The sequence below is a fragment of the Schistocerca cancellata genome, chromosome 3 (genome assembly GCF_023864275.1).
Source record: "Schistocerca cancellata isolate TAMUIC-IGC-003103 chromosome 3, iqSchCanc2.1, whole genome shotgun sequence".
Lineage (NCBI taxonomy): Eukaryota > Metazoa > Arthropoda > Insecta > Orthoptera > Acrididae > Schistocerca > Schistocerca cancellata.
In genome coordinates, this window is record NC_064628.1 from 330,206,500 (window position 1) to 330,232,043 (window position 25,544).

Sequence of the window (25,544 nt, forward strand, 5' to 3'; positions counted from 1 at the left end):
AGTTTCCAGAGGTATTCGTATCGGTTTTCGCACAGATATCCTAACGGAATTAGATGCAGCTTTAGGCGCCAATTATTGCATGAAGTAAAAAATGTAAATGGCGTGTGACTAGGGCCTCCAGTCGGGTAGACCGTTCGTCGGGTGCAAGTCTTTGGATTCGACATCACTTCGGCGACTTGCGCGTCGATGGGGATGAAGTGATGATGATTAGGACAACACAACACCATGTCCTTGAGCGCAGAAAATCTCTGACCCAGCCGGGAATCGAAGCCGGGCCCTTAGGATTGACATTCTGTCGCGCTGACCACTCAGCTACCGGGGGCAGACATTGCACTAACTGACAGGCCATAACGGTTATTCAGGAAATGACAGACCAAAGTACTGTCGTAGTTGCTATCATTACTTTGTCAGAATTTGTTAGATTGCTTACATTGTGCCTTTAAGGATTCAGGGTACTTATAAATGGTGGAAAAATGGAAATTTTATTATGCCTTTACTAAATTCCGTAGTCTTTCCTGATTACGTTGATACTTACATTATAGGATTTCAAATGAAAAATGACCTATATATACCAAATTTTAAAGCTACAGTCATGTATGCCTCCACACCCCCTTAACCTTTGTTACAGAAACTAGTAGTATTTTGAAAAGAACTGTGAACTTTCTGTTTTCAGCGATTATACGTATGATACAATGTATATGTTGGTAACAGTGCAGGCTTCCAGTGTCTGCAAATGATCATTCGCTGAAAAAGTCTGTTCACGTGTTACTGAATGTTTGTTGCTCAAGTGCTACATATATTTGTGGAAGTACATATCCTTTACTGTGGAATAAATACGAACTATACCGCGCATCAAGAAATTCAGTGAAGAAGTTCCGTGGTAACCAGTTCACAAAAAAAGCAAGCCACACTGTTGAAAGTAACCTATGTATCAGTTCTTCATGGAAGAAACTCCCACATGGCACGCCTCCTGATGATTCAAATTTTTTTGTTAACAATGACGCTGTTTGTAGTGGATCTGTTGTTGTTGATGTGGGCATCTTATCTTCTTTGATAAAAGAAGTGGCGAAATGTAAACAACATGATGGTGTAGGCTGTCTGGAAATAACTGAACAACAAATAGCAGGAAGGATTTAGCGTCAAAATTAGTTGTTCTGTGTAGATCCTGCAATAAATCTATCTCGAAAATGACTTCGAACATTGTGCATAATTCATATGATGTGAATTTGAAGTTAGCGTGTACAATGTGTGCAGTAGGGAAAGGGAAAAAAGGCTGCTCAAACGTTTTGTAGTTTTATTGACCTTTCTACTCCTCCCAGTAGGTTCAGCAAGTACATAAAAATACTTTTAGTTGCCTTGACGGTTGTGTATAAAGCATCTATGAAACATGCAGTTGAAGAAACTGGGACATTGATGTTGCACTTGGTGGGACAGGGCAACGTCGAGGACGTCGTTCCTTGAATGGTGTTGTAAGTGCTACTTCTCTGGAGGATGGAAAAGTTGTTGATGTTGAGTGCTTATCTAAGTACAGCCTAACGCTGACGGACATATTGAACATTAGTGTTCTAAAAATTATGATGGTTACAGTGGAGGTATGGAGTGTGATGGAGCTCTAAAAGTATTTCAGAGGTCGGTGCCCGTTTATAACGTTAGATATACGAAGTACCTAGGCGATGGGGACTCTAAAGCTTTCAATAAAATTAACGAGTTCAGTGCTTATGGTGATACCTTGGTAACAAAACTGGAGTGTTGTGGACATGTGCAAGAGAGGATGGGTGCTAGATTGAGGAAGCTACGAAGTGAAATGAAAGGAAAGTTGCTGTCTGATGTAAAATCTATGTCTGGCCAATGCAGATTGACAGAAACTGAAACAGACCTTCTTCAGAGTTATTATGGACTGGCAATTACGCAAACTGCACCTCTGAATGAAGTTACAGCAATGAGAAAAGCTGTATGAGCCAACTACTTTCATAAGTTGTCCACAGATGACCACCCTCTTCACAGATTTTGCCCTAAAGGAGCAGATACTTAGCGTTGTTACCAAAAAGCAAAAGAAAGTGGACAAATATACGGTCATAAGCATTCTCTTCCTTACACTGTTATGAATGAAATAAAAACAATTTTTAGAGAACTGAGTAAATGTCTTCATGGGGGCACTCGGAATGCAAATTAATGCAAAAGATTACTCAGTAACGTTTTTGTAGGACTAAATACATTAAGAGTTGGTATACTAGATGCAGTGATATGTTTCAGTAATGGAGTGATAGGAAGATTGGAAGTCCTGGGAAATGTAGGCATAAAATGTGGCTCTAATGTGGAAGATCAGTTACTTACGTGTGACAGACAATGAGTGCATAAAGCTGAAAGAGTCGCTCTTCAAGTAACCAAAGAAGCAAGAAGTGCTTGGACCTTGCCGATGGAGGGGAGGCTTGCGTGCCTCAACGATACAGATAGACGTACCGTAGGTGCAACCACAACGGAGGTTCAGAGGCCAGACAAACGCGTGGTTCCTGAAGAGGGGCAGCAGCCTTTTCAGTAGTTGCAGGGGCAACAGTCTGTATGATTGACTGGTCTGGCCTTGTAACATTAACCAAAACGGCCTTGCTGTTATGGTACTGCGAACGGCTGAAAGCAAGCGGAAACTACAGCCGTAATTTTTCCCGAGCGTATGCAGCTTTACTATATGGTTAAACGATGATGGCGTCCTCTTGGGTAAAATATTCCGGAGGTAAAATAGTCCCCCATTCGGATCTCAGGGCGGGGACTACTCAGGAGGACGTCGTTATCAGGAGAAAGAAAACTGGCATTCTACGGATCGGAGCGTGGAATGTCAAATCCCTTATTCGGGCAGGTAGGTTAGAAAATTTAAAAAGGGAAATGGATAGGTTGAAGTTAGATATAGTGGGTATTAGTGAAGTTCGGTGGCAGGGGAAACAAGACTTCTGGTCAGGTGAATACAGGGTTATAAATACAAAATCAAATAGGGGTAATGCACGAGTAGGTTTAATAATGAATAAAAAAATAGGAGTGCAGGAAAGCTACTACAAACAGCATAGTGAACGTATTATAGTGGCCAAGATAGACACGAAGCCCATGCCTACTACAGTAGTACAAGTTTATATGCCAACTAGCTCTGCAGATGACGAAGAAATTGAAGAAATGTATGATGAGATAAAAGAAATTATTCAGGTAGTGAAGGGAGACGAAAATTTAATAGTCTTGGGCGACTGGAATTCGACAGTAGGAAAACGGAGCGAAGGAAACATAGTAGGTGAATATGGATTGGGGCTAAGAAATGAAAGAGGAAGCCGTCTGGTAGAATTTTGCACAGAGCATAACTTAATCATAGCTAACACTTGGTTCAAGAATCATAAAAGAAGGTTGTATACATGGAAGAATCCTGGAGACACTAAAAGGTATCAGATAGATTATATAATGGTAAGACAGAGATTTAGGAACCACGTTTTAAATTGTAGGACATTTCCAGGGGTAGATGTGGACTCTGACCACAATCTATTGGTTATTAACTGTAGATTAAAACTGAAGAAATTGCAAAAACGTGGGAATTTAAGGAGATGGGACCTGGATGAACTGACTAAACCAGAGGTTGTACAGAGTTTCAGGGAGAGCATAAGGGAACAATTGACAGGAATGGGGGAAAGAAATACAGTAGAAAAAGAATGGGCAGCTCTGAGGGATGAAGTAGTGAAGGCAGCAGATGATCAAGTATGTAAAAAGACGAGGGCTAGTAGAAAGCCTTGGGTAACAGAAGAAATATTGGATTTAATTGATGAAAGGAGAAAATATAAAAATGCAGTAAATGAAGCAGGCAAAAAGGAATACAAACGTCTCAAAAATGAGATCGACAGGAAGTGCAAAATGGCTAAGCATGGATGGCTAGAGGACAAATGTAAGGATGTGGAGGCTTATGTCACTAGGGGTAAGATAGATACAGCCTACAGGAAAATTAAAGAGACCTTTGGAAGAAAGAGAGCCACTTACATGAATATCAAGAGCTCAGATGGAAACCTAGTTCTAAGCAAAGAGGGGAAAGCAGAAAGGTGGAAGGACTATATAGAGGGTCTATACAAGGGCGATGTACTTGAGGACAATATTATGGAAATGGAAGAGGATGTAGATGAAGATGAAATGGGAGATACGATACTGCATGAAGAGTTTAACAGAGCACTGAAATACCAGTGTCGAAACAAGGCCCCGGAGAAGACAACATTCCATTAGAATTACTGACGGCCTTGGGAGAGCCAGTCCTGACAAAACTCTACCATCTGGTGAGCAAGATGTACGAGACAGGCGAAATACCCTCAGACCTTAAGAAGAATATAATAATTCCAATCCCAAAAAAGCAGGTGTTGACAGATGTGAAAATTACCGAACTATCGGTTTAATAAGTCACAGCTGCAAAATACTCACACGAATTATTTACAAACGAATGGAAAAAATGGTAGACGCAGACCTCGGGGAAGATCCGTTTGGATTCCGCAGAAATGTTGGAAAACATGAGGCAATACTGACCTTACGACTTATCTTAGAAGAAAGATTAAGGAAAGGCAAACCTACGTTTCTAGCATTTTTAGACTTAGAGAAAGCTTTTGACAATGTTGACTGGAATACTCTCTTTCAAATTTTAAAGGTGGCAGGGGTAAAATACCGGGGGCGAAAGGCTATTTACAATTTGTACAGAAAGCAGGTGGCAGTTATAAGAGTCGAGGGACATGAAAGGGAAGCAGTGGTTGGGAAGGGAGTGAGACAGGGTTGTAGCCTCTCCCCGATGTTATTTAATCTGTATATTGAGCAAGCAGTAAAGGAAACAAAAGAAAAATTCGGTGTAGGTATTAAAATCCATGGAGAAGAAATAAAAACGTTGAGGTTCGCCGATGACATTGTAATTCTGTCAGAGACAGCGAAGGACTTGGAAGAGCAGTTGAACGGAATGGGCAGTGTTTTGAAAGGAGGATATAAGATGAATATCAACAAAAGCAAAACAAGGATAATGGAATGTAGTCGTATTAAGTCGGGTGATGCTGAGGGAATTAGATTAGGAAATGAGACACTAAAAGTAGTAAAGGAGTTTTGCTATTTGGGGAGCAAAATAACTGATGATGGTCGAAGTAGAGAGGATATAAAATGTAGACTGACAATGGCAAGGAAAGCGTTTCTGAAGAAGAGAAATTTGTTAACATCGAGTATAGATTTAAGTGTCAGGAAGTCGTTTCTGAAAGTATTTGTATGTAGTGATGCCATGCATGGAAGTGAAACATGGACAATAAATAGTTTGCACAGGAAGAGAATAGAAGCTTTCGAAATGTGGTGCTACAGAAGAATGTTGAAGATTAGGTGGGTAGATTACGTAACTAATGAGGAGGTATTGAATAGGATTGGGGAGAAGAGAGGTTTGTGGCACAACTTGACTAGAAGAAGGGATCGGTTGGTAGGACATGTCCTGAGGCATCAAGGGATCACAAATTTGGTATTGGAGGGCAGCGTGGAGGGTAAAAATCGTAGAGGGAGACCAAGAGATGAATACACTAAGGAGATTCAGAAGGATGTAGGTTGCAGTAGGTACTGGGAGATGAAGGAGCTTGCACAGGATAGATTAGCATAGAGAGCTGCATAAAACCAGTCTCAGGACTGAAGACCACAACAACAACAGGTGCAAATATTTCCTAAAGTTTATAAAGCATTGCTTAAAATTTTTTTGTAGTTTGCAATAGTCCATACTTATTTAGTAGCCCTAAGATTTACTGCAGAATCAACTAAATTATAGAAAAAATTAACATTTATACTAGGAAAAAATTATAAAAATTAAAATGTAATATGTAGTCTTTTATCCTGTTTTACCACATAATAGGTAGAATTTAATCATGTCACATATATCTGCTAAAAATTTGGTCTCCTTCAAATGTATAACATTGGATGAAATAGGACCTCAATTTGAGGAAGCATTTTGGAAAAAAATGCATCAAACTCTTTGTAATTTTTTAATAACCCTAAGCAGGTTCAAAAATATTCAGAATGCTTCTAATTTGTTTAGAAAATGTGCTGCCTTACCTGATATAAACAAAAAAACTGTAAAACATATACATTATAAACAGCGTCTGAAAGAAACAGATGTTGATTGTTACATAATATTACATAATATTGAGCTGAAAAGTACCCTGCATCCTTAAAGAGAACATTGCCAAATTTCTTCTTTCATCGTCGTTCAGTTGAGCTTTTACTCAGTCTACATTATCTTTGATGACAATGGCACTTAAACTGTGGCGTTTCCCATCACTTTCTTTTTTTCTTTTTTTGTATTTGGGGCATGTCGCCAACACTATAAAATTCATTATCGTCTGTAAGAATGGTAGGGCGACGAACATCAGAAATCATACGAGGGGCGTATGAAAAGTCGGTGCAAAAATGGAAACTACTTACGTGTTAGGAGTAAACCATTTTTATTTTTCGACATAGTCTTCTTTTAGACTTATACACTTCGTCCAACGCTGTTCTAATATGTTGATCCCTTCCGAATAATAGGAATTGTCCAAGTCTGCAAAATAGCTATTAGTTGCTGCAATCACCTCCTCGTTTGAATAAAATCTTTGTCCCGCTAGCTATTTCTTCAAATTGGGGAACAAATAGTAGTCCCAGGAAGCCAAGTCTGGAGAACAGGGGGGGGGGATGTCAAACGAGTTGGAATTATATTTCCATTAATTTTGCGACCATAACTGCTGAGGTGTGTGCTGGTGCATTGTCGTGATGGAAAAGGACTTTTTTGCGGTCCAATTGCCGGAGTTTTTCTTGCAGCTCGGTTTTAAAACGCTCCAATAACGATCAATAATATGCACCTGTGATTGTTTTACCCTTTTCCAGATAGTCGATGGGAATGGTCTTCGCTTTTTTTGGTGGAGATTCTCCCTTGGTAAAACATCGTTTAGATCGTTGTTTTTCTCAGGAGTATAATAATGTATCCATATTTCAACTACATTGACGAAACGACGCTTAAAGTCCTGCGGATTCTTCCTGAACAGCTGCAAACCATCCTTGCAACACTTCGCACGAACCATCTTGGAGATAGCTTTCTGATGTCCAAATGTTTACGCAAAATATTATGTACCCGTTCATTCGAGATGCCCACAGCACTAGCAATCTCAGACACCTTAACTCTTCTGTCATCCGTCACAATATATTGGATTTTATCAATGATCTCTGGAGTCGTAACCTCCACTGGGCGTCCAAAATGTTCAGCAGCACTTGTGCCCATATGGCCACTCCGAAAATTTTGAAACCACCTATAAACTGTTATAATCGAAGGTGCAGAGTCACTGTAATATTTATTAAGCTTCTATTTAGTAGCCTGAGGCGTTTTGCCTTTCATAAGGTGATGTTTAATCACCACACGAAATTCTTTTTCGTGCGTTTTTTGACAATCACTTGACTTCCTTGATTCACACGAATGCCAAACACAAAGAAATAATCCAATATGGCTGAAACTTCGTGTGCGTTCTTTCCAAAGATGCTCTTAACTAAACGTGACCTCGCTGCGCGACGGTGGTGCCATCTCTCTGACTCTGCACGGACTTTTCAAAGGCCCCTCGTAAATGTCTGTCTCGGAAGCTCAGCGTCTGAGAAAACAACAATAATTATTAGAATCAGATTAAAAAGCAATGGTCGTATTAAATGCAGCTCGCTTCTTTGTGACATGAAGATTCGCAGTTAATCCCTTAATACCGACAGGTGCACGACTAAGCGAAATGCGTCTACATAAACCTTGTGAAATGGAATCACTATTTTGCACAAATCATCCACCAATCTATAGTCACTTACGCTGCAACATCTTACCTGTATAATGGACGGTGGTTAAAATTAATGATGACAAAGATAACAACAGTAAATATTAGTTAAACCAACACTACACTGAGGTGCAGTCATGTATCGGAGGGACTTTGGCCCGGCGTATTGCAGCAACAAGACGTGACATGGACTCAGCAAGTCGTTCGAAGTCCCCTACAGAAATATTAAGCCATGCTGCCCCTATAGCCGTCCATAATTACGAAAATGTTGCCGGTGCAGGATGTTGTTCACGAACTGATGTCTCCATTGTGTCCCACAAATATTCGATTGGATACATGATGTTCCATATGGATGGCAAAATGATTCGCTCGAACTGTCCACAACGTTCTTCAAGCCATAATTGTGGCCCGTTTCATGGTGCATTGCAATCCATAAAAATTCCATTGTTGTTTGGGAACATGGTCTCCTTGAATGTCTGTAAATGGTCTCTAAGTGCCGAACAAAACCATTTCCAGTCAATGATCGGTTCAGTTGGATCAGAGGACGAAGTACATTACACGTTAACACAGCCCACAGCTTTATGGAGCCACCACCAGCTTGCAAAGGCCTTGTTCGCAGCTTGGGTCCATGGCTTCGTGGAGTTCGCACCACTCTCGAACCCTACCATCAGCTCTTAGCAACTGAAATCGGGCCTCTTCTGACCAGGCCACGCTTTTCCAGTCGTCTAGGGTCCAACCGATATGGTCACGAGCCCAGGAGAGGCGCAGCAGGCGATGTCCTGCTGTTAGCAATGGCGTTAGTGTCGGCCGTTTGCTGCCATAGCCTGTTAACGCCAGATCTCGACGCACTGTCCTGATAGGTTTATCGTACGTCCCACATTGATTTCTACGGTTATTTCACTTAGTGTTGCTTATCTCCTAGCACTGACAACTCTACGCAAACGCCGCTGCCCTCTGTCGTTAAGTGAAGGCTCTCGGCCACTGCATTGTCTGTGGTGAGAGGTAAAGCCTGAAATTCGGTATTCTCAGCACACTCTTGACACTGTGCAGCTCGGAATACTGAATTCCCAAACGATTTCAGAAACTGAAAGTCCCACGCTTCTAGTTCCAACTATCATTCTACGTTCTAATTATATTAAATCCGGTTGTGAGGCCATAATCACGTCGGAAACCTTGTCACATTAATCACCTTAATACAAAAGACAGCTCCGCCAATGCAATGCCCGTTTATACATTGTGTACGTGATACTGTCGCCATCTGTGTATACGCATGTCGCTATGCCATGACTTTTGTCGTCTTAGTGTATAACCTAAGGCAGGGGCGGGCAGGAATCCTGCACGTGTGCGGTACACTTGCACGCGTGCAGTTAACAGGTGTTCTGCGTGCACACAGGGGCAAGCTGGCCACCCGCTTATCTCCCCTCTCCACCATATCTTCTGTCCGCTCCTTCCTGTGCAATGGATTTTGTTTCCTAGCTTGCTTTATTGAATGAAGGAATAAGATTAGTAGGAGTGCTTGAAAGATGTCGTGTTTTGAAAGAGTACCTATTACCTACGATGCGTTTTATTTAATTATCACAGGTGGTGTGGAACAAAATTTCTACATACAGACAAACGCAAACAGTTACTTAAATTTTCATCTCTGACGTTTGCTCTTAACCGACACTTACTGTGGTGTCACCGCCAGACACCACACTTGCTAGGTGGTAGCTTTTAAATCGGCCGCGGTCCGCTAGTATACGACGGACCCGCGTGTCGCCACTGTCAGTAATTGCAGACCGAGCGCCGTACTAGCACTCGCCCCAGTTGTACAGCCGACTTTGCAAGGAACGGTTCACTGACAACTACGCTCTCATTCGCCGAGACGATAGTTAGCATAGCCTTCAGCTACATTTGCTACGACCTAGCAAGGCGCCGTATTCAATTGACATTCAGATTCTATTAATGTATCATCAAGAGCGATGTTCTACAAATGTGGATTAAAGTATTCCATAAGCTACGTACTTTTCTTTATAGCATTCATTACGTATCCTGTTTCATACCTCATGCCAGCCTGCGTGAGTTTACGCGCGTGCCTTTCGGCTTCCTCTCATTGTGTCTAGGCTGTCTTGTCTAGACACAACACTTACTAATTCAGCAAATGGTTTTCCAGCTCTCGCTATATTAAGCGCAATCTTATAACTGTACGTACCGCTGGGCTATTATTGTTGTCGTCCTGAAAAACTGAAAACAGTGCTCCATAAAATGTTAAATCAGTTAGATGAGAGACATGGGGAAAGAACGTCACAGATCTCTCGTGACAACAGCAACTACGACAGATTCATCTAGTATCGTCAGATCGCTCTTCTTAAGCTCAGTTAATTTCCCCATCCGCTCAGAATCCGACAATAAATTGTACTCGTCCTTCTGAAAATTGTTATAATGAACTTCAGTACCAAACTTCCGCTGACCAGCGAGAATACTGCCACATATTAAACATTTCGAATGTTCACATTTTTGCACAAAGAAAAAATGATTCTCCCATTACTTTTTAAAAGATAGCAAATCTCCACTTCTCCGTTTCCTTGTTTCACTCTGCATTTTCCGGTTCTTGAAATACAACGTTCACTACGTAGTGGTGGCTTCGCATCGACGTCCACAGCTTACCCGGTACAACACTGCCGCAACCTGCCGGCTGTCGCCACTGCCCCGGTCGACGACTGCACGCGAGCAGCACACGTGCATCGCTGTGCGCTCATGAGCCGCGTGCAACGTTTGCCCGCCCCTGACCTAAGGCAACGGTTTATGGTCAGCGTGCATATTACCAAAACATCAGTGTGAACTGTCATGGAAGTATTTATAGAAGAATGAAAAGAGGACTTATCTTTGAAGATACACTGAAGGAAAATAAACCTACGATTATATCATTTGTAATTTTTGGTTATGTAGATGGGAAAACTGCATTGTCTGAAAGTAACAGGGAGAAAATACAAGGAGAACAAGGTTGTCGATAGTTTATACGGAAATCAGGTTGCTGTTATAAGTTTCAAGATATGTAAAAGTTAATCGATAATTGAGACATTGACAGGGTTTACCTGTTCATTGATCAAGCAGTAAAGTAAACCAAAGAAAATTGTTAAATAAATTGTTGTGTACGAGGCTTGAGGGTTGACATGTACCACAGAGGTCGCCACCACACCGCCACGACCACTCGACTGGTACCACTTAGTTACAATCAGCTGCCTTCAGATGGCGCTGACAATGTCTGACCTCTTTCTGCTTCTGCGCCACGTCTGTCTGCACGTCATACTCGTTCGCTGACAGTTTGGACAGCCGCCAGAGAGAGTACTACCAACTGTTGACCACACTGCTTCTGCCACGAACTGGGGAACCTGGAAATACTTTCTCTGACAGGCACGAAACAAGACTCGCAGCAGACACTGACGCAATTTTGAACCAAGAGTTAGAAAACATTTTAGTGCCTGCAGCCAGCTCAGTACAGAACTCCGAAGACTACCTTGTGGATTAGCGGTCGCTATTTACATGCTGACTGGAGTATCAAGAGTGTCACTTATCAATAGAGTCAGCTCTAGTGACAATATTACGGACTCCCAAGAGGCTGTGAAAGTTATTTAGATTGCATTCTAGCCGTATTACGTTTAGTGCATGAAGAGCCATGCATGAAATTATACCAAAGTTAAGTAGCGTTTTGAAACATACCCTTAATAAGTATTATTTGTTGTTTCCTATTTGTTGCTACATTTCTGTTGCAGTTCCACGTTATCAGTTCAAGCGTATACTTAATAATCATAGCGTGCAATAACTACCTTTAACGAACTATGATTGGGGAAATGCTTTTCTGCTACTATCTATGTTTGGCCTATATTATTATCAGCATTCAGTTACTAACAGTTTCGCATCAGGAATTGAAGTTCATGGAGATTAAATAAAAACTTTAAGAATAACTGATGACAGTTCGATGAATTGTGTATTAAAGGTGTTATAAAAGTGAATCGAGGATAATAGAATGTAATAGAATTAAAACAGTTAATGCTGACAGAATTAGCAAATGATATTCAAAAAACTGTAGACGAGTTTTACTGTTTGATTAGTAAAAACTGACAAGAAAAGAAGAAAGCGCGGATTGGTAATTGTAAGAAAAGACCTGGTCCTCTAACACCGGTGGGTCACAATTGAGGCGATAGTGAAAAAGTGAAAATCACCATTGATAATGTTGTAGCAGTGTCAGCCCAATCCAGATGACGTATTAGCTACTTAATCACCATAGACGAGCGCTTGTTGCACCACTATTACAGAGAAACAGAAGAGCAAATGAAGTAACATGGAAACGTGTGTGTTCACCACCACTGAAAAATCTGAAGATGCAGCCATGAATCGAGCAAGCTGTGTGCTGTTTTTGTCACTGCCTTTATGTGGTGCGAAAGATTATCCTCATACGGGGCAAATTGTTAAAACAGCATGGTTATCGAAATGTCATGAAGAGGTCACAGCAGACTATCAAGACGAAGTGTTGCCGGAAGCTGTCCAGGAGGATGCTTTCGTTGCAGCTTATTCTTCACAGCACACGATTACAAATGCTGCTTCTTTGGGCTGTCAAATTTTGCCTCGCCCTTCCCTCCTCCCAGCCGTTTTCTCTCGCCACTGCACCCAATTACTTCTTCTCATTACTTCAGGTGAAGAAACCATTGCATTATAGGCATTTACAGAATGACAGCCAAACAAATTTGGAGTTGGGACGTTTCCTGAACAGTCAAAATACAGAAGTCTGCCTAAGCATGGAAGGCTTTCCGAAACGGCTAAGATTGCCAACTGGTGGCGTACCGCCGTGGTTTATGTATACGGCGCAAGGCAAAATCACGCTACCCAAAACTCGCAACGAGGCGACTGTGATGCACCACGGGCCATAGATGACAAGGGTGAACGACAGCTACGGAGATTTTTCCGAGCGAATAGATGTGCAACTGTTCAGCAACTGACCTTCTAGAGGAGGCAAGGGGCTGCCAAAAGTTCTCCCCAATGACTGTTTAGCGAACGCTACAGCGAATGGGCGTTTGCACCAGGCACCTCGTCCATTTATCTATGCCGATTTGACGTTCATCAATAGCTTACATTGACACAAAGAATTTCCGCAACTGGACGTCCAATGAATGGCAAGAGGTAACCCTTTCAGGTGAACCGCGTTTTATGGTCCATAGAACAGGTGACATACAACCTGAACAATCTTCGATAGCGCCCAGGACGGATGGGGTAGTCTTATGGTCTGCAGATGTTTTCGTGGCATTCACTTGATGATCTCGTCATTCTGCAAGGCACAATGGATCAACACAAATATGCTTGGAGACAGTGTCCATCTCTATAAACAGTTTATTTTCCCTCAGCACGATGGCATCTACCAGCAGGGCAACGCAACGAGTCCCACGGGCTCACAGAATACGTTTGTGCTTAGAACAACATAGGAATGAATTTACCTTACTCCCCTGGCCACTACTCCCCGGATTTAAACCCAATCGAAAACCTGTGGGAACACTTCTGTCGGGCTTTACGCTCCCTGCATCCTCATTCGAGAAACCTGCAATTGGCACTGGAGATGGTATGGCTTCGCATTCCTGTCGGTACCTTCCAGAGTCTCACTGTATCTCCTCCTGCACTTCTCGCAGCAATGTCCGTTGCAAAATTAGGTTTTTCGGGCTTAAACGGAGGGGGGGGGGGGGCGGTCACATTAATGTAAATGAACAGTGTATAAGGACTCATGCAGTTGTAAGATAATGTTATCCATTCCATCTATTTCTCTCTGTCAGAAGCTCTGTTGCTTGGTGGGAAATACGATCTGGCTCTTACTATTAAATATTGCCTGTATTTCAACCTTCCTGGCAGATTACAGCTGTTTGTCGATCCGAGACTCGAACCTGGAAATTCTGCCTTTTGCGCCGAAGTACTCTACAAACTATCAAGTCATTCTTTTCTTGGATAGGTGCATCCCGTTGGAGTATGAAGAGAAAGGCTAGGAGTATCGCCAGATTTCGTAGTCGCACGTTTTGTTTTTCGAGGTGATAATTAAAGCTTTAGGACTACCACTACCTCATCCCATCGACGCTCCAGTTTGAAGGTACCTGTTTGGTAAAACACCGTATCCTGTTGTGTGAAGAAGTCTTTAACTGCCTGCTGCACGTCCTCATTCGACAGGAATTGTCGATCTTTCAAAGACCTTTTTAAGGGATCGAGGGCGTGATAATCGCATGGGGCAGAACAGGACTCTAGGGTGGCTGACTAAACGTCTCCCACTTGAGTTGCCGAACTTGTGCGTCAAGGCATTTGCAATATGGCAATGTGTCTTAGCACGAAGCAGCAGAAGTCCTTATCGTAGTTTTCCTTCACGTTTAGTCATAGAGTTGCACGCCGAACTTTCTCTAGCGTTACGCAGTATCGTGCCCTAATGCTGAAGACACCAAGAGGCTGGTCTTCCAGATCGACTGGTGTCTTGTGTCAAATGACGACCAGCACGCAGTTTGGAGCACCATTCCACGATGGTGGTTTTCGAGAGATGGGTGTCTATCGGTGTTTGTTCTTCGGCAGCCAAGAAAAACATAGCAGCACGTTGGTCCTGTTTAGATCTTTTTGGTAACAAAGTCGCTAGTATTCACGTTTGCACATTTACCACACTAATCCCTTGCCTACATATCGATGCTTATATACCCGTATCGGAGCCGCGCTTCGTTCCATACTAGCCGCAGCAACGGAAACTATTTGATCGTCCCTTATACTGACAGCAGCAGAAAGTAGTTTGATGATAGAAGGATTCATTATGAATAGGGAGGTAGGTAAGGTACTCAGTTTCTGTGAACAGTTCAGCGATGGGGTTGTTCTCATCGGAACCGACAAAAAACCAACTTCAACCAAAATAGTTCAGGTGTACATGACGACATCGAAAGCAGACGACGGTCAGACGGAGAAAGTGTATGAGGATACTGAACGAGTAATTGAACTGTTAAAGGAGAAGATAAGCTAATAGTCATAGGGGATGGGAATGAAGTAACGGATTGAAAACGATGTAAGGCAGGTTGCAGTGTTTTGCCCCTATTGTTCAATCTATGTATATATCTAAGATGCAAAGAACGAGATAGAAGTAAGGTTCAAGAGTGGTGTTAAAAATCAGTGTAAAGGAATATCAGTGATATGATTCGCTGATAACAGTGATGTATTCAGTAAAATTGAATGGAATGGATAGTCTTATGAGCACACACAATGAACTGAGAGAAAATCGAAGAAATAAGAAAGGAATGGGAAGTGACAGAAAAGAAATTAGTGGTGAAAACAATGTGAAAATTGGTGACAACGAAGCAAATGAAGCAGAGGAATTCAAAGATAATACAAGACGTACGCAACATGGAGGACATAAAAAGACGACTGGCAAGGATGGAGGCCTTTCCTGGCCATTAGATGTGTAGTAGCATCAAACATAGGCCCTACTCTGAGGAAGAAACTCCTGAGAAGACACGTTTACTGCAGTGTATTGTATAGTAGTAAACCATGGGAACTCCAGAAAAGAAGAGAATCGAAGCGTCTGAGAAGTCGTGCCATAGAAGGGTGTCGAAAATACGTAGACTGATAAGGAATGAGAATATTCTCCGCGGAATCGATGAAGAAAGGAAGGTGTGGAAAATACCAACAAAAAGACGGTACGGGATGATAGGATGTATCCAGGCATCAGGAAAAACTTTCATGGTACTGGAGGGAGCTTTAGTGGTGAAAAACTGTAGATGAAGACAGGTATAGAAACGTATCCAACAAATAACTGAGGACGTATAGTGCAAGTTCTACTCTGAGATGAAGAGGTTGGTGCAAAAGAGGAATTCGTGACGGACCTCATATGTGACTCAAAACCGAAAACACTAAACTTGGCGGTCCAGCGTTAAAGCGGGTTCCTGCAAACCAAAATGTTATGTGATAGAATCCGCGTCGGACCACGGAATTTTTAATCTGCTTTATCTCTCAGCTATGTGCAGATTCACTAGGAACGACACGTGGTTCCGAAATTAGGGTCACTGGTATAGGTTAGGGACACGCAAATTGGATACGTGGCGTCCATTTGGAAGGCTCTCATTAAACCGTTGAGCCACACGGAATTGTGAGGATAACCGAAAACAACAATAGCGTGCCTCATGACGGTCAAAGATGTAGAGGAAGCGGGTGTACAACAGGAAGACGAGCAAAACGTATATAATATTTGTTTATGGTTCATTTAAATATTTGTAATTTTTTTGCTTTAAAATTTTCGCATATTGGTACTATACTTTCTGTAGATGTAAAGTGTGCTATACTGGGCGGGTTCCCGGGTTCGATTCCCGGCGGGGTCAGGGATTTTCTCTGCCTCGTGATGACTGGGTGTTGTGTGCTGTCCTTAGATTAGTTAGGTTTAAGTAGTTCTAAGTTCTAGGGGACTGATGACCATAGCTGTTAAGTCCCATAGTGCTCAGAGCCCTTTTTTTGCTATACTGGGGTCTGAAGTTCTTTGCATTGTATGTGAGTAATGTATGTAAAATGCTATGAAAATTGTTTATTACATTAAATAATCTTCCGATGACTTTTGTATTTAAAATATTTGTGTGTATAAATTATTCATGTTGATGTAAATTTGACAATTTAAGAAATGATCACGCTTAGGAACAATGTAAGAAATAAGTGTTATTTAAAAGCCAGTGCGCTTTTGTGTGAAATGAAAGTGACTCTGGGGAGTGGAAAAAGCGGCCGCGGCGAATTGGCGCTGGAAGTAAGTCAGAAAGTCTGTAGGCAGCAGTGATTGAGATAACTTCTTTGTGGAGCAGGAGAAGCTTTGCCTGGAAATTTGCACTCAGATGCCTCGGATGAAGACCGCAGACGGCTTACGGCATAGCTGCGAATTGTCGGTCTTCTGTATGTAAAATTGAACGACGCCAAGAATTGAGCCTGCACAGCAAGATACTTGGCGGCCGTACTGTGAGTAGCGTATCCGTCATAATTGTTCGCCACAGCCAAGCCTACAGCCACCAGATAAGTTTTTTTGTTTGTATTTTTACTTTTGTACAGCGTGAACCATTCGTTTAAACTGTGTTTTAATAATCAGTCTTGAACTTTAAAGAAACTGGTTAACCCTGTTATTTCATCTTATATAGGGTTCCTTCCTGGTGTTTGATTAATCCAAGTATCCTGTTTTACAGACTTATGAAGTGCCAAGTTAATATAAAGAGCACCATTTAAATTGTTTTTGTTTAAATAATAAAACAGTTTCCTTAACTATTTCAAAGTGTTATAGTAAAAGTTTGCTTACGCAAAATTCAATCAGAGTGAAGCCATGTTACTAGAATCTGTTAAATGACTATACAGAATTAGTTCAAAGAATAATAGCTTTTGAAATTAAATTTCAGTATGAAAGAGGTTTTCTGGAAGTGAAATGTGCAGTATAAAAATTTGTGCTTTACTACCTAAGTATTTTAGTATTTAAGTTTGTTGATTATAGAAAGTGCTTTTCTAGAGCCCCCCCCCCCCCCTCTACTGGGATTTTTCTCATTTAAAAATGTCATGTACAGTATAAGGGTGTAGTTCAACATTGTTTGAGTGGAGTAATATTTATTTGAAGAACCAAATTAAACAGTATCAAGAAAGTAGGCAAAATTCATACTTCTCATTTTCCAGTACTTCATTGTCTCCTTGTCTGGGTAGGCTGGCGACCATTAGTCCATGTTTTAAACCACTAAATGAACTTGGAACCGAGTTGTCCTAGCTTCAATATAATATTATTCATACTGCATTTCTATCTAACCGCTGGGTAAGATCTTAGGAATAAGAAGTGAATAGTCTGATTTACTTATCCATTAGACACAACACATGGTCAAATCCTGGAAAAAGGATTACTCTATTGATTAACTTTTCCTATAAACAGGACTATCCTCCCATATGGTACTTTATTTGGAAACTAAACTAAATATTAGTAAGAGGGTTATACGTATTAGTCTTAAAGAATTACATGTGTTTTGTATGAGACTTACTGTAATTGCTGTACAACGCTGAAGAAACCATACATCATACCATACAGTCTAAACTCTATATAGATATTCGTTTATTCCAAATCTTATATCTCTGAAAGTTATTGACTGATTGCTTTGAAATTTTGGCACAAAACTGTATTCCAATACACGTATGTTTTTGTATACCTACTAGGGCGTCATCTTATCAGACACATCTCGCAACAGAATTAAATGATCACACATCGCGATGCTAAAATTTGAAATTTTCTCCAAAGGTGCGTACAAGCTTCTTCTGTAATGGTGCATAAGCGTGGCGTCCTGCGACGTCACACTCGGACTCGGAGACGCTTCAAACAGCAAGGTGTCAACACGTGCGAGAAAAAGGCCAGAGCTCAAAAGTTCATATGACGTGTAACGTGGGTAAATGATGTACCATCGCCACCAAACTTCCCCACAATTCTGCCTAATGTAACCGTGGACGTGTCAAACCATCGGAAGGTCGTCACACCCCCTCTTTCCCACATTTCACCCTTCCTTATAACGCCTTGGTGATGGAGGTTCCAACCGCGACGCCCCCCCTTGAAATCAAGCGGTTTTTTTCTCATGAGTGGCCAAGGAAAACATTGCAGACACAGCGCCTCATTGTGGGGCTGCATCCTCATCGAACGTGATCTCACCAGTTTCGTGAGCAATGTGACCACAATTTTTGCTCTCATGTACAGACTAGAATCACCAGGGACCTTTCAAAACCATTCGAAGGAATTCGAACATGTCCCGAAGCAGCTACGGGTGCTTATGGTATTCCAGCGCTCCTAGATATTTTGTGTCCTCCCATGGCGTGAGAACGGGTGCACGCGACACTGGCACATGCGTGAATAAAATGCCAAAGAGTTTCTCCAAGACCACCAGTTCGGCAAAACCGTCAGTGGGAAGCGTCCACCTTTTTTTGAGAAGCTTAAAAATGTAAGTGTACAGACAGAGCCCGTGACGACGACCTAAGCGCTTTCAAACGGGCAACCCCTTCGACACTCTCTGATTCTGAACGGCATATTATCAGGTCTAGCAACAGCGGTGTGGCGGCCAAAGAGCAAAAGTATAGCCTGCCTGCAGGCGTCTAGTACTCTCGATTCAGATTAGTTTACTTAGTTACATGTTCCATAGATCTTTTATCGAAATGATGTGGAACGAGTCAGTTTACAGGAACGTAAACTTGATGTAATATCATCCATCATTGGCTGAACGTTATTCTACTTCAACCAGTAGCACAAAAATGGACAAGAGCCAGTGTCCCAGAAGGAGCAGAAGGGAGAAGGCATAATAACTGAAAAGGGCTGCAGACATGAGAAGTGATGTTGTCGCTTTTGACGTGATCTGCGAGTCTTGTGAGATCTCGCCATCCATTTGTGCTAACTGACGATCCTCGCCTGATTGCTAGGGAGCTCACTGTCTTAAGATGTTTGCGACTTCAACGTATAGTATAGCAACACCTGTCCCGGAAGGAACTATCACTTTTCATGTAGGCTGAATCGCACTCGTCCGCTGGATGAATATTTGTAAATGACATACAGGATTGTTTCAGGGTCCCACACTGAACAGTTGATGTACAATGTGTCTTCCAACTAGGTCATGTACCTTAAAAATGCAAGTTGTTTAATTTCTTGATTGATTATACACTCCTGGAAATGGAAAAAAGAACACATTGACACCGGTGTGTCAGACCCACCATACTTGCTCCGGACACTGCGAGAGGGCTGTACAAGCAATGATCACACGCACGGCACAGCGGACACACCAGGAACCGCGGTGTTGGCCGTCGAATGGCGCTAGCTGCGCAGCATTTGTGCACCGCCGCCGTCAGTGTCAGCCAGTTTGCCGTGGCATACGGAGCTCCATCGCAGTCTTTAACACTGGTAGCATGCCGCGACAGCGTGGACGTGAACCGTATGTGCAGTTGACGGACTTTGAGGGAGGGCGTATAGTGGGCATGCGGGAGGCCGGGTGGACGTACCGCCGAATTGCTCAACACGTGGGGCGTGAGGTCTCCACAGTACATCGATGTTGTCGCCAGTGGTCGGCGGAAGGTGCACGTGCCCGTCGACCTGGGACCGGACCGCAGCGACGCACGGATGCACGCCAAGACCGTAGGATCCTACGCAGTGCCGTAGGAGACCGCACCGCCACTTCCCAGCAAATTAGGGACACTGTTGCTCCTGGGGTATCGGCGAGGACCATTCGCAACCGTCTCCATGAAGCTGGGGTACGGTCCCGCACACCGTTAGGCCGTTTTCCGCTCACGCCCCAACATCGTGCAGCCCGCCTCCAGTGGTGTCGCGACAGGCTTGAATGGAGGGACGAATGGAGACGTGTCGTCTTCAGCGATGAGAGTCGCTTCTGCCTTGGTGCCAATGATGGTCGTATGGGTGTTTGGCGCCGTGCAGGTGAGCGCCACAATCAGGACTGCATACGACCGAGGCACACAGGGCCAACACCCGGCATCATGGTGTGGGGAGCGATCTCCTACACTGGCCGTACACCACTGGTGATCGTCGAGGGGACACTGAATAGTGCACGCTACATCCAAACCGTCATCGAACCCATCGTTCTACCATTCCTAGACCGGCAAGGGAACTTGCTGTTCCAACAGGACAATGCACGTCCGCATGTATCCCGTGCCACCCAACGTGCTCTAGAAGGTGTAAGTCAACTACCCTGGCCAGCAAGATCTCCGGATCTGTCCCCCATTGAGCATGTTTGGGACTGGATGAAGCGTCGTCTCACGCGGTCTGCACGTCCAGCACGAACGCTGGTCCAACTGAGGCGCCAGGTGGAAATGGCATGGCAAGCCGTTCCACAGGACTACATCCAGCATCTCTACGATCGTCTCCATGGGAAAATAGCAGCCTGCATTGCTGCGAAAGGTGGATATACACTGTACTAGTGCCGACATTGTGCATGCTCTGTTGCCTGTGTCTATGTGCCTGTGGTTCTGTCAGTGTGATCATGTGATGTATCTGACCCCAGGAATGTGTCAATAAAGTTTCCCCTTCCTGGGACAATGAATCCACGGTGTTCTTATTTCAATTTCCAGGAGTGTAAATACATGTTAAGTAAGTTAGTTAGTTAGTTACATGTTCTATAGATCATTCTAATTATTCTTCTATCGAAGTGATGTGGAACGAGTCAGTTTACAGGATATGTATACGTGATTAGAGTTAACATTAATGAATTTGTTATTACTTTATCCTTACTCGTGCAACTATACTTAAAACAAGAGTTTTTTCTTTTTCCTTTTTTAACTGGTTAACAAATAAAAAATTAATAAATCAGTGGTAAATATTAATTACCATATCTTCTGTTGATTTTGCGCTAATGGGATCTATTATAACACTAGTATCATCTGCAAGAAGTGACAGTTCTACTTCTTGAATGTTTAGAGGAATGTCGTTCATGTATATAAGAAACAGGAGTGGACCAAGAATCGAACCCTGAGGGACTCCCTTTATGAATTTACCCCACTCACAAAAATTTTCTAGCTTTCCAACAGTGTCTGAATTGTTCAGCAAAATCTTTTGCATTGTGTTTTTCAAGTATGATTCAAACCAACTTTGTGTGAAGCCTTAAGTTTTTCTAAGAAAGTATCATGATCTACAGAATCAAACGCCTTGGAGACGTCACGAAAATACTGACGATATATTATTATGTAAGACTTGTACTATTTGACGAATGAATGTATTGAATTGTCAGTCGAGCATTCTTCCTGGAATCCAAACTGTGATATGCTGATTAAATTGTTTCCACTTAGTGTGCAAACTCTCTTGAATGCATTACTTTTTTTGGATATTCTGGAAAAATATGTCAGTAGGGAAATTGTAGCCTTTCTTATGAATAATACTGTCATGGATATTTTAACTCGTCTCGAAAAATTCCCTGTGGCAGTCATGCATTGAATATATCAATATCACTAAGGACATTACTTATCAAGTTGGAACAACTTTTCAGAATTCTGTTTGAAATTCCACCAACCCCACATGAGCGTTTGTTTTTTAGAATTTTCGTAGGTATAACAGTTTCAATGAAGTGCGTTGGTGCTATTTCTAGTTGCTTAAAGTTTAGTCGAATGACATTTTTGATATATTCTATTGCGTCTTCAACTGAAACACTTAATACTATATTTGCTGCTATGTTTAGAAGGTAACGGTTAAAAGTACTTGCAGCCTGTGAAATATCAGTCGCAATATTGTGGTTTAGTCTACTTGTTATGGAATCTTGTACATTTACTGGCTGTCCTCTCTCCCGTTCATGGGTGAACTGTGAGATGCCGGTGACCAATAGGCACAGTATTTTGGAAATATTATGGCAGTTGGACACCGATATCCGGCAGTTCATTTGTCCTTTTTTTCACTTTGAACTATTTCAACATGAAATACGTCAGGAGAATCTGAGGAATCAGAATGTACCATAGAGTTTTAATCTTATTACCCGCCCTATTTATTCCGTCAGGATATATTTTAATGTTTTTCCTTAAAATACTACAGTATTTTTTGTAGTATGCGAGTAATGTTGGATCTCGACTTACCCTGGCCCCTACACAAATTTTCCTGTTCTTCATACATGCGATTTTGATTCCCTTAGTTATCCACAGCGTACTTTTTTTATGGACGTTCTGGATAATGTTTTAGGAAAGCAACTTTCAAATAGTGACACAAGTTTACTATGTAGTAAATCGAATTTGATATTAGCATCTCTTTCTATACATACCTCAACCCATACCACCTCTTTTAATTTATTCTAGAAACATTGTATTCTGTTCTCATTAATAGGCCTCATTGCTTTGTATGAAAATGCGACCGGGCTGTGAGGTGATACAATGTTAAATGGTTGAAATGGATCTGAGCACTATAGGACTTAACATCTGAGGTCATTAGTCCCCTAGAACTTAGAACTACTTGAACCTAACTAATCTAAGGACATCACACACATCCATGCACGAGGCAGGATTCGAACCTGCTACCGTAGCGGTCGCGGGGTTCCAGACTGAAGCGCCTAGAACCACTCGGCCACTGCGGCCGGCGCTACATTGTTATTTCCATTAATTGTGCATCACGATCAGGTAGCCCATTAGCTGCTGGTCACACGCTAATTGTTCCAGTCTGAGAACTGTCTATAAAAACGTTATTAAATCAGTGTCCTACTATTTTCTACACACGAGTTGGAAAACTGACTACTGAAATTAGACTGAAACACCGAAATAATAATTCTAGTTCATTTTTCCTAACCATATTTTTTAACACATCTACACTGGAGTCTCCAAAAACTACGAACTGTTTCTTCTTGGCTAATGTATCTATATTTCTTGTAAATAGCTAAAGGTTTCGTAGAGGGCGTTCTGTATACTGTTATAATTATCAGAGGAGTGTTATGCAGTAACAACGCAGAAGCACACGCTTATAGGTTCTGATCAACAAAAAAAGTATTTGTATCAATGTTTTCGACTTTGTCTAACATTTATGTACGTTGCACGTACTCCTCTTTCCTTGTCAGCTCTACACGAAAATGATGCATGTCTATAATTCCTGATATTTAACTTCTTCATCCCTGTGGTGTCCACCCCATGTAGCTGAGTGGTCAGCGCGACGGAATGTCATACCTAACGGCCCGGGTTAGATTCCCGGCTGGGTCTGAGATTTTCTCCCCTCAGGGAGTGGGTGTTGTGTTGTCCTTATCATCATTTCATCCCCATCGACACGCAAGTTGCCGAAGTGGCGTCAACTCGAACGACTTGCACCAGGCGAACGGTCTGCCCGACGGGAGGCCCTACCCACACGGCATTTCCATTTCCATCCCTTCGTTTACATGGTGCTCAGAGAGACACAAGACATTCAGAATTTTCCACATCTTTTGCACGTACAGAAAGATCATCTATCTTGTTTTTCAACCTTCTGATGTTCTGATGAAATAAATTAATTATATTTTTCTGTAAGCTGTTACACGTATTATAGTCATGAACTGCTCTAATTTATTTCGGTACTCTCTGTCTGTTATCTGACACTAACCTAAAAATATGTCTCTTTTATTGCGGTGCGGTAATCACAGGGACTGTGTCCTGTGTGCTTGTGTCCCCCCTTCTACTTTCTGCAAGCTGCTCAGCTAATCTTTCCTTCCCTTCGTATTCAGCTACAGGCCATGATTAGTGTATCTTCATCTCTGTCGTGTCAATCGCAGCAACAGTTACGACACAGGTGTGAGACTTTGTTTCAGACAGAAGCAATCCGCCCAGCTCTTTTTTAGACGGCTGACAGCCGTGTCGCTCCAAAACATCGACAAACCTCACACGAATGTGTGCTGTTGCTGATCCCGTTTCCTCTAGATTACCTTTAAAGCTATATTCTGGGTTGCTAGTCAGGCTGTTTCCTGCTCCTCGTACTGTAAGTACCTTATCCTCGGCATTAAAATCTCTGCACAAAGCCCGCTATGTTCTCTGTCACCTGGATAATCTTCGCACTAGGTTTCATGATGCGTGTGATCTGGTATCCTACACCTAGCTTTTCCTGTAGCAAATGGCCTACAACTCTCCGATAACTGCTCCCTAATAGCAATCCTCTTTTCATTCTACATGACTTTTGTACCAACCTAGTCTTAAAGTCGTTCCTACTTGTGTGTTACACCATATTAATCTCAAAAGCTGGTTGATGCTCTTCCCCTAATTCAGGTAACAATTCAAACTGATTGCGAACAAGAATTTGAAAAGTGATATCCGACGTTTTCTCCTTTTGCCTATTACTTGTCACCTTCTCGCAGACCCCATCGTCTCTGTCCCCCTTCATCCTATCTAAATGAAAGTATGCTGTTTCTAATCTGCCTGTAGGCACAAGTCCTTTTTCACTGTTCCACGATTTTCATTTCTCAACTACATAAACTGCAACTCCATGGAATAACCTCATCTGACACAGTTTTAGCTTGCTCGTTGCATTCTCCCCAGTGAAACACCAACCCACAGTCTTGACATCTTTCTTGCCTACCAATTAACCTACGGGAACATCCACATTTGTCACACATCACGCTACTCTTACACTAAACCAAAAAACACTACAACACAATTTTTCAAAAAAACTCACCTTTCGTCGAGTTGTGCAGCTATCTTCCAGGCGTCAGGCAGACGAAGAATAATACGACTGAAGGTCGTTGAACCAAGGTACTACCAGACACGAAGTTCGGGAACTATGAAAGCACAATATTGTCTAACAACACCCCTAAACCGAAGCTGTCAGGAAGTCATTTAAAGCACTGTAGTGGATCCAAGACAACACGTAATGATTATACAACGAGCAGAAGTTAACACTTGCTTGTAAACACACCACTGATTTTCACATAAGCTTCCACATAGGTTTGAAACCACCGAATATATTAAAGGAATGAAAATTCTAAAAAGCACAATATTTGTAAGATCAGTATCAAACAAGACACTTACTTATTTTTACTTTTGAGGGCTTCTCCACTCTTCAACAGTTGCCCTGTATTTCCATTCAACAGCTTTCACGATCAGGGCAGTCTTCCTCTTTCAGATCTCTCCTCCTCATCATACCAATTATTCCCGCTTTCCATGTTAATCTCGATCGTACACGGTTCATCCTTCCAGGATTGCCTTTGGTCATCATCTTTGCTCCATTCGCCATACGTGACCGTACCATCAAAGAGCTCTCTTCTCAGTTCTTTGCAGGATTGATTATTCCATATCCATTATCTCCCT